Source organism: Tamandua tetradactyla, chromosome 6 (genome assembly GCF_023851605.1).
Source record: "Tamandua tetradactyla isolate mTamTet1 chromosome 6, mTamTet1.pri, whole genome shotgun sequence".
NCBI classification, from domain to species: Eukaryota; Metazoa; Chordata; class Mammalia; order Pilosa; family Myrmecophagidae; genus Tamandua; species Tamandua tetradactyla.
Window position 1 is genome coordinate 109,836,195 of NC_135332.1, and position 14,706 is coordinate 109,850,900.

Here is a 14,706-nt window from a genome sequence, read left to right on the forward strand (position 1 = left end):
TGCTGAGTCTCAGCTCATTCTAGGGGTTTTCTCAGTTCCTTGATGCTGAGTCTCAGCTCATTCTAGGATTTCTGTCGCATGTTGCCAGGAAGATCCACACCCCTGGGAGTCATGTCCCACATAGACAGGGGGAGGGCAGTGAGTTTGCTTGTTGACACACATACATCTTAAAATGTTACACCAATGTTCTACAATAGAATCTAACATTCTCAAAAGGAAGTGCACATTTCAACATTTCCCCAAATTTCTAGTCTAGTAAGCCCATCAAAGAAAAAGGTTAGTTAAACCTACATAATTTATCTACATAGAATAGGGAATCAGCCTGGCCTCCAGAGCCAGCATGGTTGGGTTTAAACCACTTATGAGCTAAGTGATCTTGGGCAAGTCATTTAATCTCCCTGTGCTTCAGTTTCCTCAACTGTAAAATGGGAATGATAATGGTAACTACCTGTGCTGGTTTGAAAGGATGTATGTACCCTAGAAAAGCCATGTTTTAATCCTAACTCCATTTTGTAAAGGCAGCCATTTCTTCTAATCTCTATTCAGTACTGTATGTTTGAAACTTTATTAGATTATCTCCCTGGAGATGTGACCCAATCAAGAGTGGTTGTTAAACTGAATTAGGTGGAGATGTGACTCTAACAATTCAGGTGGGTCTTGATTAGTTGACTGGAATTCTATTTAACAGGAAAAATTTTGGACAAAGCTGGAGATTCAGAGACAGCAGAGAAAAATGACAGAGCTATGAGAAATCCATAACAGAGAATGCTGCAGAACCATGAAGCAGAGAGTCCACCAGCCAGCAACCTTTGGAGATGAAGAAGGAAAATGCCTCCTGCGGAGATAGAGAGGAAGCTAGCAAATGACACCGTATTCCTCATGTGCCCTTCCAGCTGAGAGAGAAACCCTGACCGTGTTCTCCATGTGCCTTCCTACTTGAGAGAGAAACCCTGAACGTCATCGATGTTCTTGAACCAAGGTATCTTTCCCCGGATGCCCTTAGATTGGACATATCTATAGACCTGTTTTAATTGGGGCATTTGCTCAGCCTTAGAACTGTAAACTAGCAACTTATTAAATCCCCCCTTTTAAAAGCCATCAAATTTCTGGTATATTGCATTCCGGCAGCTAGCAAACTAGAACACTACCCAATAGGGCTATTGTGAAGATTAAATGGAGTAATCTAAGTAAGCTTCCTGGAACAGTGCCCAGCACAGGGAAGTACATTATAAATGATACTATTTTTATCTCTAGACCCCTCATGCAGGTGACTCAGAACATTTCTTCTTCATCTAAGCCCCTCAGTTAGACTTGATGCTATCTGCAGGTCTGGAATCTACTTCTCTCCCCTTTCAGAAAATTAAAATGGTGCTTATTTTATCTCAGATTGTGTTTACAAGGCAAAGTAAATACAAATATGACACAACTGCAATACAGTGAGATCAGTCCAATGAAAGGTCAACTCATGGGCTACTACAATCCCCAGTTCCCTCCCTAGCTGTCTTTTGTATGACTTACCAAATTGCTTCTCACTTTCATCCTTTTAATTCATTATTCCTCTTCTTTGCAGATAAGATTTTACTGATTTATCTAACTGTTGTCTTCTTTCCCTCTCCTTCCTTATCAGCTTAAAGCATTCTCTCTGCTACCTTCTGAGCAAATGTATTCTGCACTCCATCCATTCTCCACCCTTAGCCAGGGTGTCTTAAGCCAGGGTTCACACATCCAAACGCCATTTGTCAACACCATCTGCATAGCCAGCTGCTTCCCTCCAAGATCTTCCTCTGTCATCCAAGTCCTATCTGAAGGTAGAAATGATGAGCAATGATAAGAGTCACCATTTACTGAATGCTGCTTTGTGCCAGGGAGTGTGTTCAGGGATTTTCCACTCATCTCAAATTCTGTCACTGTTGGCACTATTGTTAGCACCTGCAGCCACAGAAAGACATGTCCCTCAAGAATCCAGAGACATAGAAAGTAAAAATGCTTTCAGAGTTAAATTGCACAATCAATGCATGATAGATCAGAGATATGCTGCCACCTTAAATACCCAGAAAGCAAGTGGTCTTTCATTATGTAATTGTAACTAGATACATTGTATAAACCTACTTAAAGACAGACTATGCCACAAAAACTGTATGAAAAAGAAGTCAGCCATGAGGTGACTGACCCAAGATTCATTTCCAATTCCATGCTTCCTGGTCGCTTGGAAAAGCTAAACACTTGCCTTCTTAACCTACCTTACAGCTGGGGACGTCTTGTAAGGAAGCCATGTGGAATGAGAAGTAAGTGGAAGTCTGCTTGGGGCATCCAAAGTCGATTTTGCTTTCCTGATTAAAGGAACAGGTAATGATGGTGCTATCCCTTCCCCCATTTCTCACAGCCTACAGAATGACATGTGTAATGGCTAAAGCCAGAAGGAACATGGTGTTTAGAATCAGGCAGATGTGAGTTCAAATCTCAGTTCCCTCACTTATTGTATGTGTGGTATGCTTAACATGCCTCATGTAAAGTAGGTTTAATAATGCCTATAGATGCTTCAATAAAGAAGGAAATGGCACAACATGAAAGCCACATGCTTAAGTCTTCCAGCTGGCAAATTATCCCAAGTCAGCCAGCTCCATGAACTACCACACTTAATCATAAAATGGAAGATGTTTCCCACTGTGGCTAGTCCCTGGGCACTTTCTCACCCATTGCTGAATTCCTTGACCTTCCCCAGATCCCAGTAAAAAGTCCATTCATTAAACTCTTCTCAATTAGCCATTTCAGTGTGTCATCTATTTCCTGCTAGAGTCTCAATTAAAACAACTACTCAAACAGATGCTTTTCTGTGGTGACTGCTCCAACCAAGAGTAACCAGTCTCACCAAGCCTCAGAGGCCCTCTTTGATCCAAAAGCTGCTGAGCTGAACCCTTACCTCCCCTTCATGTCTGCTATCTAATTCCTAGTTGCCAAGAACCTACCTTGGTCTCCCTGTGGGGACCTGCCTTGAGGATACCCCACCTCATCCACCCCACTGCATCCAAAGAAAAGACAGAAGTATCCACACAGGGCTGATGGGAAGATTAAGCTTTCAGTAGAATAAAGAAGGAGGAAGGATTAAAACACTTTAAGCTCCAGGAGGGCAAGAACCCCACCTAGTTTCATGTTGTATCTGTAAGACTCCTACAGTGCAGTCATTGAGCTCAGTAAACATTTCTAAATAAATGAATGATAGAAAGGAATACCCCTATTTGTTTCTCAGCCCCAGGGCAAGAGAACAGGTAGAGGGAGGTGTGGAGAGGGAAAGCCGGAGAAAAGAGAAGAGCCTAGAGAATCCAGTAGCCTGCTGTGTGTATACCCTTCATTAATTTTGACCAGGTTACTAAAATCTTGACTTTTCTTATTTCTGTTTGGTGTTCTTCATCTTATTTCACCTTGGATTTCTTCAGAATTCTGACACATTGAGGTGGTAAGAGGTCATTTTCCTCAAGCTTGGTGGTCAACTCGCATTCATCCTTCAGCAGGAAGTTTCTCACAGCAGAATCCAGGTTCTCACTGGGACCACGCCCACTCTTTCCATGTCATTTCCTTGGTCTTGAGCTCCCAAGTGAGGTTTTCCTCTCTGAGCACCCCCACCCCTGCTAAGTATCTTCTTGGACTATCTAGGTAAGCTGGGCTTCTAGGCACCTAAGCCAGCAAAACTGCCACTTGCACCATTTTTTCCCCACTCCTGGAGCCTTTGATGCTACCAGGGCAGCCATTTTGTTTTTGCCAGCAATGTACCAGAAATCAGCAGTAATTACAGCAGCCTGAGTTCACCTAGAAATCACTCAGAAAACAAAGAGGGAAAAAAGAACTGAAAATTTTAGAGACTGGCTTACTTCCTCCCATCCTCCAGCTACGGAAGAAGCATCACACCTACTTCCCCAGAACTCCAAAAAGGCTCCCTCCCCACACCAAATCATGTAAACTCACAGGGAGCCACGCCTACATATCTTTCAGGAGCTTCCTCATTGAAACAAGGTTTGGTACCCCACGTGTGGCAGACAGCTAGCCCCAAGACATTATTGATGACACCGACTCAGAAGTCATAGACAATGAGCTCCCTCCATTAGCAGAATGGTCCCAAGGGTCTTCTCAACACCCTCATTATTCCATCCAAGACAGAGCTGAATGTGCCCACCAGGCAGTGCCTAGATGTCAAAGTTCACTGAAAGACGACACAGAGAGCAGTGTGGAACAGCAGGTCACCTCTTAGAGACAGCTAATCAGCAATCATTCAAAAAAGCATTTATTGAGCCTCTCCTATGCTTCAGGCAAGTACAGGCATTGAGATACGGAGTTGAGGGGTTCAGAGCCTAGCTAAGTAGAGTTATAACATGGTACAGTGACCACCAACAGCCCGAGGCAATGATGTTGGGGGTCCTTAGAAAGGGACATCGAGAAAAACTTCCTGGAGAAAGTGACACTCAAACTGGGGCTTAGAGAACAAATAGTAGATGAAGGGGGTCAAAGACAGCAGAAAGCACATCATGTGCAGAAGCTCTGAGACTGCAACAGTGCCTGGGCACTGGGGAGCCATAAGTTCATTTTAGGTAGTAGGTCAGAGGAGGGGATGGGGAGGAAGTAACAAGAGATGAGACTGAAGAAGGAGAATCGAAGGAGACAAAAGTGAAGAGGTTCTTGGTAAATTCCAAGGTTTTTTCAACTACTATCTCTATAATCTTTAAAAGAAAAAAAAAGTCATGGAGGAGTGGAGTTTTAGAAATAGAAGAGAACTTGAATATCAGCTAACTCCACGTGTTTTATAGGCAAGGAAGCCAAGGACCAAGGAGATCAACTGACTTGTATAATGTCATACTAGTGGCAGGCTGGGACAAGAGGCAGCACAATAAGATGATGGGAATGATAAGCTTATGTGTGTATAACACTGCAGTTTACCAAACTTTCACCACATTTCAATAATGTAAGGCAACATGAAAAAGTCTAAAGTTCTAAGTTGTAAGCATGTTTCAATCGTGGCTTGGCTATGAGGCCTTCAACTACATTCCTTTATCCTTCTAGCTCTCACTTTTACATCTATAAAATGAAGAGGCTGCCAACACTGCAAGTAAAAGCATTGCCCTGCCCCCTACATGGGACATGACATCCAGGGGTGAAAGTCTCCCTGGTGGCATGGGGAGATGAATCTGGCCCTGGCACCATGGGATCAACAATTCCATCCTGATCATAAAGGTGAAAAGAAGGGTAACTAATAAAGTATCAGTGACTGGGAGACTTCAAAAAGAGTCAAGAGACTACTCTGGAGGTCACTGTTATGCAAGCTTCAGTTAGACATTGCTACCTATCACAACTTGCCAAATCCCAACCAAAACCATTCCAGCCAATCCTAAAGAACACCTAGGGCAATACATAAGATTCTACAAAGGCTGCATGAGGTAGGGTAACTTTCCAGAAACGTACAACCCCTAGATAGGTGTCTGGACCAGATAAGTCCTGAAATCTAGAGGGCCCAGCCTCTCCAAAATATCAATTAGTCCATCTCCCCACTCCATATTATTGACATCCTGTTCCAACATGTAAAATTTAGAATGGCCATAGCCCAAAGGCCCCTAAAGAATGGGATAGAAAAATCAAAGCTGATGATGGAGTTATACAGAGAAGGAAGGGTTTAACAAACAAGTATGATTGCTAAATCATTGTATTGATATTTCCTTTAATCTCCAGTATCTTATAGTAGCTAAGAATAAAAACCTAAAATTGTGGAATTGTAACCCATCCAAACTCTGAAATCTGTTCTACAACTAATTGTTGTCCTGTGCTTTGAAATTTATTAGTTTTTAATTATATATGTTATTTTTCACAAAAAAGAAAAAAAAAGTGATGATATAAAATATATATATATATATATATTCCTTCTCGTCTCTAATGTTCTGGAGTAGCTAAGAGGAAAAATTAAAAGTAGGGCCTACTCAGTCTCTCTAAGCCCAACTCTACAAATGAAGTCATTGCCTTCCCCTCTATGTGGGACATGACATCCAGGGATGAAAGTCTCTCTGGCAAAGTGGGAGATGACTCCCAGGGATGAATGTAGACCTGACACCATGGGATCAACAATTCCGTCCTGACCGAAAAGGGGAAAAGAAGTGCAATTAATAAAGTATCAGTGGCAGAGAGAGTTCAAATAGAATCAAGAGGCTACTCTGGAGGTTGCTCTTTTGTAAGCTTCAGTTAGACCTTCTACCTATCATAACCAGCCAACCCCCAACCAGGACCATTCCAGTCAATCCAATAGAACACCTAGGGCAATATATAAGATTCCACAAGGGTTCCATGCACTATGATTACTTTCCAGAAACCTACAGCCTTCAGATGGGTCCCTGGTCCAGAAAAGCCCTGAAAACTAGCCCAGTCTCTCCAGAACATCAGATGATTCCATCTCCCTACCCCGTAATAGTGACAGACCCTCTCAATATAAAACATTTAGAATTTCCACAGCCCAAACAACCCTAAAGAGAGGGATGGAAAGATCAAAGGTGATGGTGGAGTTATACAAAGAAGATAGGATTTAACAAATGAATATGAATGCTGAAACATTAAACTGATATCTCTTTCAGCCTCCAGTATTTAAGAGCAGCTGGAAGTAAAAACTTAAAATTGTGGAACTGTAACTCATGTCAAACTCTGAAATATGTTCTACAATTAATTGTGGTGCTATGCTTTGAAATTTATAGTTTTTTTGTATATATATTTTTTCCATTAAAAAAAGTCGATTGTGATGATAAAAAAATATTTAAGCCCTCTAGCCTCCTATATTCTGCAGCAGCTAGAAGGAAAAAACGAGAGGATCACATGGTAGCCCATGACAAACTCTGAGATCTGTCTTGTAACTACTTGTTGAAGAGTGCTTTGAAAACTATTGTTTTTTTATTTCTTTGCTTGTATATATGTTATACTACACAATAAAAAAAGTTAAAAAAAATTTTTTAAAGTTAACTTTTCATATGAAGACCTAAAGTTATGATTTTCTGAAGGTTTTCAGGGTCACTCTAATTCATATTTCTAACCATAATCTATATTCCATTTCGGTACACCAACCACAGAGAATCTAACATCACACTTATCAAAACTGTCTGCAATTAAACCAAAAAACCAGGTGCGTTCACAGCCTCCAGAAATCCCAAAGAAGTCATTATCTCACATGAAACTGAAATTGTTTTATGATGTGCTATCAAAGGCCTGAAATCATAGCTTTCCTTTCTTTTTGTTTAACATTTGGGTACTGAAAACCCACAGGGACTTTCCATAATGAAAAAATAAATCTATTGTACCGTCTGCATTTCTCATCGTTTATTATTAAAGACATTTACACAAGAACAAGCTCATGTTACTTGGGAATCTATCCAGACCCGCTGTTAATTCTCATTTTGAGGTCAGGACACAATACCAGACACCCTTCATCTTATCCTAAACATACCGCTGTGCCTCCTACCATCAAGGATTAAAGAAGCAGGCCTGAGTTACTCAGCAGGAGCCCAAGGATTCCTCTGCAGCACAGATCATGTTTCATGCAAATGACCTGAGAGTCAAGGGAAAAGAAAAACAGAAAATGTAATTTGCTAAGTTTTTCAACAATGGTATTCAATTTAAAAATTAAGAGTGATGTGCTTCAAGGCATTTTGCTACAATGTGGGAAAAACATGAAAAAAATCCAGGCCCTAGCCCCAAGGAACTTATAATCGAAAAGCAAGATTAAAAAAAATGAGAACAGAAGGCAGTATGAGACAGATGCCATAGAAGTAGAATAAATTAAGTCCAGAGAGAAGTAATGTCCCATTGGTCTGAAGTGATCAGTGATGGCTGTGGGAAATAGGGGTGGGGCGGGCCTATAGCAAGAGTTGGATGGACTGCGTCCCTCTCAGGGGCCAGGCCCCTGCATCACTGCCACCAGCCACCTCCCTCTCACCCACACTATCTATTACATAATTACTTCCTTCATCACACTTATTACCCTCTGGATCTACTGACTTTGGTTTTTTTTTCCCCTCTGTCTCTCTCATCTTTTCCCCTAAATGAGATGAGTGACTTAGGATAATCATATAACTTTTCTGGCCTCTAGTTTTCTGTCATAATAAAAAGGGTGTGGGCCAGCAGATCTCTAAATAACTTCCAAAACTAAGAACATCTGAAATCTACGAGATGTCTATAAAAGAGAAGACCCTTTCACTGTATCTCTCAACCTGAAGACACATATTTTGAAAAGAAATGCAGTGTGGCGTGTATTTAAATAAAAACAACCGAACAAAAACACCCTGACAACCAAGGAGAAAAGTAGGCTCAAAAAGGTAAACATAAACTCAAAGGAATTATTAAAATCATTATTATAATAAGAATATACTATTAACCTATGTAAATTGAAAAAATGGAGGTTATCAACATATCCCTTGGGATGTAATGCAATAACAACTCAGACCTCAGGGGTCCAAAAGAGGGACACAATTAAATTGAAAGGAAACTGCTCATTTGATAGTATAGTCACATTTCTCCAAGTTTCTGAATGGCCCTTTTCCAAACTGCTTCTTGCTATCCCTTCTGACACTTCACAGAGGAAGTCATCTGGCCTTGAGAAGCACAGGTTGACATTTGTAAAACGAGTTTCAGGTTACTATGAGTTCACTAAATGTGAAGAAATTAAATCAACGACCTTTCATTTAAATAGATACATAAACATATCCAATCACATGTGCTGCCTGCTACAATGGCTAGAGATAAAGATTTTCACCTTATCTGTTCAAACTCAATAGCTGAGTGATTAGTCAGGAACCTTGAAGACTAGATGCTTTACCTCCTTATTTCTTATTAGCACCAGCCTGTGGGACCTGCCTGGCTCTTCAACATTGGGTCTGAGTAGGAAGATCCTGACTTTAAGATGGAGTTTCTAGCCTTCACAACCTGTGGAACTCGCAAGTACTGAAGAACTGATATTTTAATGGGATGTGTGATGATGCTTAAATCTACTATGCTGTTTTAATAAACTATTAAAATTGGGTATCAAATGATCCAGTTTGGATTTGCTCAAATCACATCTTCCCAAATATGAAATTCTTCATCACATCAAGCCCTTCATACTCCCAGAAACGAATAATCCTAGCAGAGTCCTGATGGGATTCCTTACTTTATTTCTTATTTGTCGGGGACCAGAGGCTAACCTAAGATAGCGATTGAGCCAACATGGCCACCCCGGCTAATGCAATGGCATCTATATAGTACAACAAGGTTCTTCACGGAAATAGGTTCCCGCCGGGACCTTCCCGCCGGCGCGAACTCCCCACCAATTATCTAACCAGCCCTTCCCGCTGGTGCGAACTCCCTCCTATCATAATGCCCCACATACCCTACTCCCTCCCCAAGCCGGTATATATACACCTGGCTTGCTTAATAAAATTTGCAGCTTGATCAGAATCCTGTCTTGCTGTCCTTTTTGCGTCTCTCTGTCCCATAGCCATTCTTCCCTCAGCAGGTGGCGGACCCCGTTGACTGTCCTGCGGGTCAGGACACTTATTTTATTGAAGAAAGAGATACTCTAGATTGAACTTCCTCATCTTCCACTGCAGTGATGAAGCTAATGCCAGCCATTGTGTTAAGTGTTGTGCCAGCTTGAAAGGATTTATGTGCCCTAGAAAAGCCATATTTTAATTCTAATCAATTTTGTGGGAGCAACCCTATCCAGTACTATAGGTTGGAAACTTGATTAGGTTATCTCCACGAAGATGTGACTCAATCAATTGTGGGTATTAAACTTGATTAGATGAAGACGTGCCTCCACCCATCCTACGTGTGACTTGATTAGTTTACTGGAATCCTACAAAAGAAGAAGTATTTTGGAGAAAGCTTCAGAACACTGTAGAACTACAAAGCAGAGAGTCCACTAGCCAGCAACTTTGGGAGATGAAGAAGGAAAACTCCCCCCAGAGAGCTTCATGAAGCAAGAAACCTGGAGAAAAAACCAGCAGATGCCAAGATGTTCACCATGTGCCCTTCCAGCTGAGAGAGAAAAGCTGAGCACCATCAGCTTCCTTGAACCAAGGTATCTTTCCCTGGATAACTTAGATTGGACATTTCTATAGACTTGTTTTAATTGGGACATTTTCTTGGCCTTAGAACTGTAAACTAGCAACTTGTTAAATTCCCCTTTTTAAAAGCATTCCATTTTTGGTATATTGCATTCTGGCAGCTAGCAACCAAGAACAAATGTTTTACATGCATTATCTCTTTAAAAACTCACTACAAATCTAAGTGTTCAGTACTGTTATGATGCTCACTGTGTAGGTGAGGACACTGAAACAGGGAAGGTTTAAGTAATTTGCCCGGGGTCACAGAGGAAGAAAGTATTAAGTGTGGAACTTGAACCATGACGTCCACACATCATGCCATAACAGGATGTGTTTTCAAAGCATCTATCTGTATACATAGTGTCATATTCTTCTCCAAGCCCAGCAGTCTGGCAAACACCATTTGAATAATCTTCTCAAGCCTAGTAACCTATTTCCCTGAGCATTGCCTCCCCCATTACCTTCAATGGTATGTGACTCCATCCTTCTGGTCATAGACGATTGGATCATTAGTGGTTCCCTGGATCAAGCTGAACCGATCAGTGTCTCTTTCTCTCAACAATTTAAACTGCAAGCCATCCTGTCAAAGCATTGGGAGTTGAATCACTCTAAAAACCAAGTTCTAGAGTCACAGTTGTATATCCCAGAGCTGCCCTCCCTTATTCTATTGTGCACTTTGGTTATTCACTTTTTCCTAGAATTCCACAGCTTTTCTTTTCATGCATCTAGCTAGACTCTACCAGAGTTATAATTAAGATATAATCACATATTCATTCAACAAAGTTCTTGAGTATCTACCACAGGCCAGGTACATGATTTAGGACTTAGCATGGAGAAGCAACCATTTAAAAAACTACAGAAATAAATGCATAGTTACCAGTTTTGAAAAGTGCCATGGCAGAAGAGTTTGGGTGCTCTGAAAGGCTTTGACAGGGGGAATTACTTTTATCACAAATGAAGTAATGTATGTGAAGTATTTAGCATAAGGCTTGGTTCTTAATAGACTTGATATTCTATGGTCATATTCTCCCAGAATAATAGTTCTAGCACAATGTCTTCCTGTTCGCGGTCCACATCATACCAAGCTATTTTAATTGACAAAATAACTAATTTATTCACTGCCTTTAGTTTCTGCTGCCAGATTATTATTCCTAAAACATGACTTTCCTTACATTGTCTATTTGTATACCAGGCCAAAGAACTTAGACTGTAAGCCAGCCATGAGTTCTCAGATGGGAGAAATGCAGTAGGAGGGATTGTTGGTCAGTACTGGATTAGAATCCAGTAGTCCAAGCTGCCTAGATGAGTTTGATGGATAAAGGAAGGAAGGAAAGAAGGAGAGTAAGTCGAAGTTAAGTTCATTGATCTTCAGCACTGAAAAGTGCTTTGATCACTCAGAGAAAACATCAACAGAGATGGTCAGTTCAAGGAAAACCATAGTGCAGCTATCTCCTCCATCTTCCTACCTGGAGCACCAGTGGGAATCTGCATTAAGGGAGGCATTCTCTTTTTGAGTCAGAAAGAAGTTAAGACCTATTAGGTGTTATTATGCCATGTATTCATTCCTCCTCCTTCTCCTTTTTCTTTTTCTCTCTCATCTTCTATTCTAAAGCATTTTATAACATTTAATATGACCAGACAACATAATAATTAATTGTACCATATTGTGTACAAGGACCTAGCTGGCTTACAATAGAAATTTTAACCACAGAAAACAGGGTTTATTCCTGGAACAGGTACTTAAGGCATAAGAGCCTTATTTTATGAGTTATGCCTCCCTATATGGAGGCAAAGTGCACCTTATGAAAAACATCACTGCTCATAGAGCCAAATCCATGCCTGCCCCTGAAGGAGTGAGTTTGATGGAACACATTCCTTTCTCCAGGGACTGATATGATACTCATTAAATAATAACTTTGAAATGATCTAGAACTTAGATAAAATTGTATATAAATTAGTATCTAAATGTAAACCTCCTTGACTGACAGTTTTTTCCTCCCTCTAATTTTTAAATAAAAAGAGTGTAAGTTAAAAGCAGAGCCTTAGAAAATGTTCACTAGATTGGAAAGAGTCAAAGCAACATATTTGACTTCCAAAAGAAGGCCCGTCACCTCAATCCATGAATATGCTCTGAGCATCTTACCCATATTCCAGAAACTTCTGCTTTCTTCCTTATCACCTGTGTGAGCTCAGACAGTGAAGTGACAGAGAGCTTGTTCATGGAATCAGTGGATTCTGAATCCCAGTTGCATTCTCCCTTCCTTCCATTTTTTGATCCCTACATTCTAGAATCCCTTCCTCAGGAGACCAAATGGAAAGGAACCTAATTTAGATTCTCAGGGGGTTTCTGGTTGATCGTGATTTAAAAGTCATGATATGGATTTTTTCATCCTTATTGTTCTGGTGGGGTTCAGAGAGAATAAAGTAGAGACACTTTAGAAAGTTTGAATGATATTCAGAATAGATTTTGAACTGACTCCTGTCTTTAAGACTGAGGGAAAAGACCCTTGACTCTACAATTACTTATTGAGCCAGGAACCTGACTATAACTAATTATTAAAAGCTGAATACCTCATAGTATTAGCCCTAAGAAATTCACAGTCTGGTAGGAAAGGCAACCATCTTAAGTATTTTCAAGAATAATACAAATCTGTGCAGTATACTGGAAAGCACATTTGCTGTTTTGATACCCAGTATCCATTCCCTCTTTTGATAGTTACACCCAGTTTTGTCTCCCCATTGGAATCAATCTGGGTGGAATAGATCAGTCATGATACCCTGCTTTTCTCTAGCCAAGACCCAAACTAAACCAATCAGACAATCAGTATAATCACTGAGAATTATGTACAAGGTACTATGGAAATACAAGGGAGGGATACATAACTCTGCCAGGAAAGTTTAGGGAAGGCTTCCTGGAGGAAGTGACACTAGATTTGAGTCATGATAGACAATAAAGAATTAGAGAAATAGGGTCTAGAATAAGGACATTCTCGGCTCAGGATGTGCAAAAGAAAAAAAGACATGGGAAAAAAACAGCACATTTGGAAACCAGCCAATGGCTGGGTAGGACTAGCATAGAGGTTGAATACCTCTATGTATATTTTATCCCAACAAAAAGTTTTAAAACAAATCTGATGCTTAGACCTCACCCCACAGCTTAAGATTCAGAATCTCTCAGGTGGGACTAGGCATTTGTTTTTCATAAGAGTTCCCAACATGATTCTAATTGAGGCCAGAAAACCAGCTAGGCAATAAAGGACAAACACTTTGCCAAATGTTTGCAGAGCACAGCAGACCCTCCATCATCTGGTCCTTGGCTTTCTTTTCTTCTTCTATTCCACCTCTTGACCATTGTTTTAGCATGCCAAAGCTGCCAGAATGCAGTACACCAGAGATGATTGGCCTTTAATGAAAGGGGATTTATTTAGTTAAAAATTTATGGTGTTCAGAGGAAAAGCAGACTAACTTTCATCTGAGGTTCTCTGTTACATGGGAAGGCACACAGGGCCGTCTGCTGGCCTTTATTCCTGGCTTTTGGGTTTCAATGGCTTTCCCGGGGTGATTCCTTTCAGCATCTCCAAATGTCTGGGCTGAGCTACAAGTGCTGAGATGAAGTATGCTGAGCAGCTTGGCTATACTGTGTTGAACTCTCTCTTTCAAGCCTCCAGCTAATTAGCTAAACTAAACATCACTCATTGAGGAAGGCACTCCCCTTAGCCAACTGCAGATGTAATCAGCTCTAGATACGTTTCATATGCTAATGTTTCAAGTTCACAGCAACAGAACTATGGGGCGGTATCACCTGACCAAGTTGACACCTGAACCTAACTACCACAATCATCTTACTTTTTTGAGCCAACAATACTAAACTTCTAGATCCTCAAATACACTATGCACCCCTTGACCATCCTCATGGGTTCATCCTTCCAGCAAGCCTGCTTCCTTCTGGTTAGTCATCTGCAAAGTTGTCATTCTTCCAGCTCATCTCAAAGCCCAGATTCTCTGGAAAACCTTCCCTGACTCCTTTGAAGGTAGAGTTTCTTCATCCATGCTCTCCCAGCACTTTATCCCTACCTGCAGTGCAGCAACCACTTTGCTGTTTTGTAACAGTTTTCACACCTCCCCCAACACAAGACTATGAGCAATGACTGTCTTTTCTTATCCTGTTATCTCTAGCCTAGTGTACCTGATTGATAGGAAACAAATATTTGTGAAAATGTGGCAAGGAGAAAGAAATCCATTCACTTCCTTCTTCTACTGGACTCTATATATCCTGGTTATCATTTTTTCCACTCAAGTAAAAAGCTTTAAGGTCATAAACTCCTTTTGAAAATAATTGTTCAAGAGGAATCGTTACTCGAAGTTTAGGAAGCACTGGCTATTCTTATTCCACTTGGAACTCTTTGGATAAATGAGAAGCTGAGGAGATGGGACAGACTTCCCTGGACCAGGTATCTTTTAAATGTTTCTTACAGCAACCTTGCCAATGTTAGAGAATACATAACAGCTTCTCTAGATCAACCTTTCTGTCTACTCAACTAGACCACAGTTTCCTTGTAGACAAAATCTGAGTCATACTTTGAATTCACAATGCATAAAATGGCATGTG

General features: G+C 40.7%; 1 long non-coding RNA gene across 1 annotated transcript in view; it reads right to left on the bottom strand.

Moving 5' to 3' along the window:
• The window catches only part of LOC143686278 (uncharacterized), a 39,705-nt gene extending 27,347 nt beyond the window's left edge, over positions 1-12,358 (bottom strand). Inside the window, exons 1-3 of the long non-coding RNA XR_013176998.1 lie at positions 12,241-12,358; positions 10,559-10,677; positions 7,463-7,564 (exon numbers count right to left, since the gene is read on the bottom strand). This is a non-coding gene — a long non-coding RNA (uncharacterized LOC143686278). The remainder of the gene's footprint in view (positions 1-7,462; positions 7,565-10,558; positions 10,678-12,240) is intronic.
• Between the last annotated feature and the right edge of the window lie 2,348 nt (positions 12,359-14,706).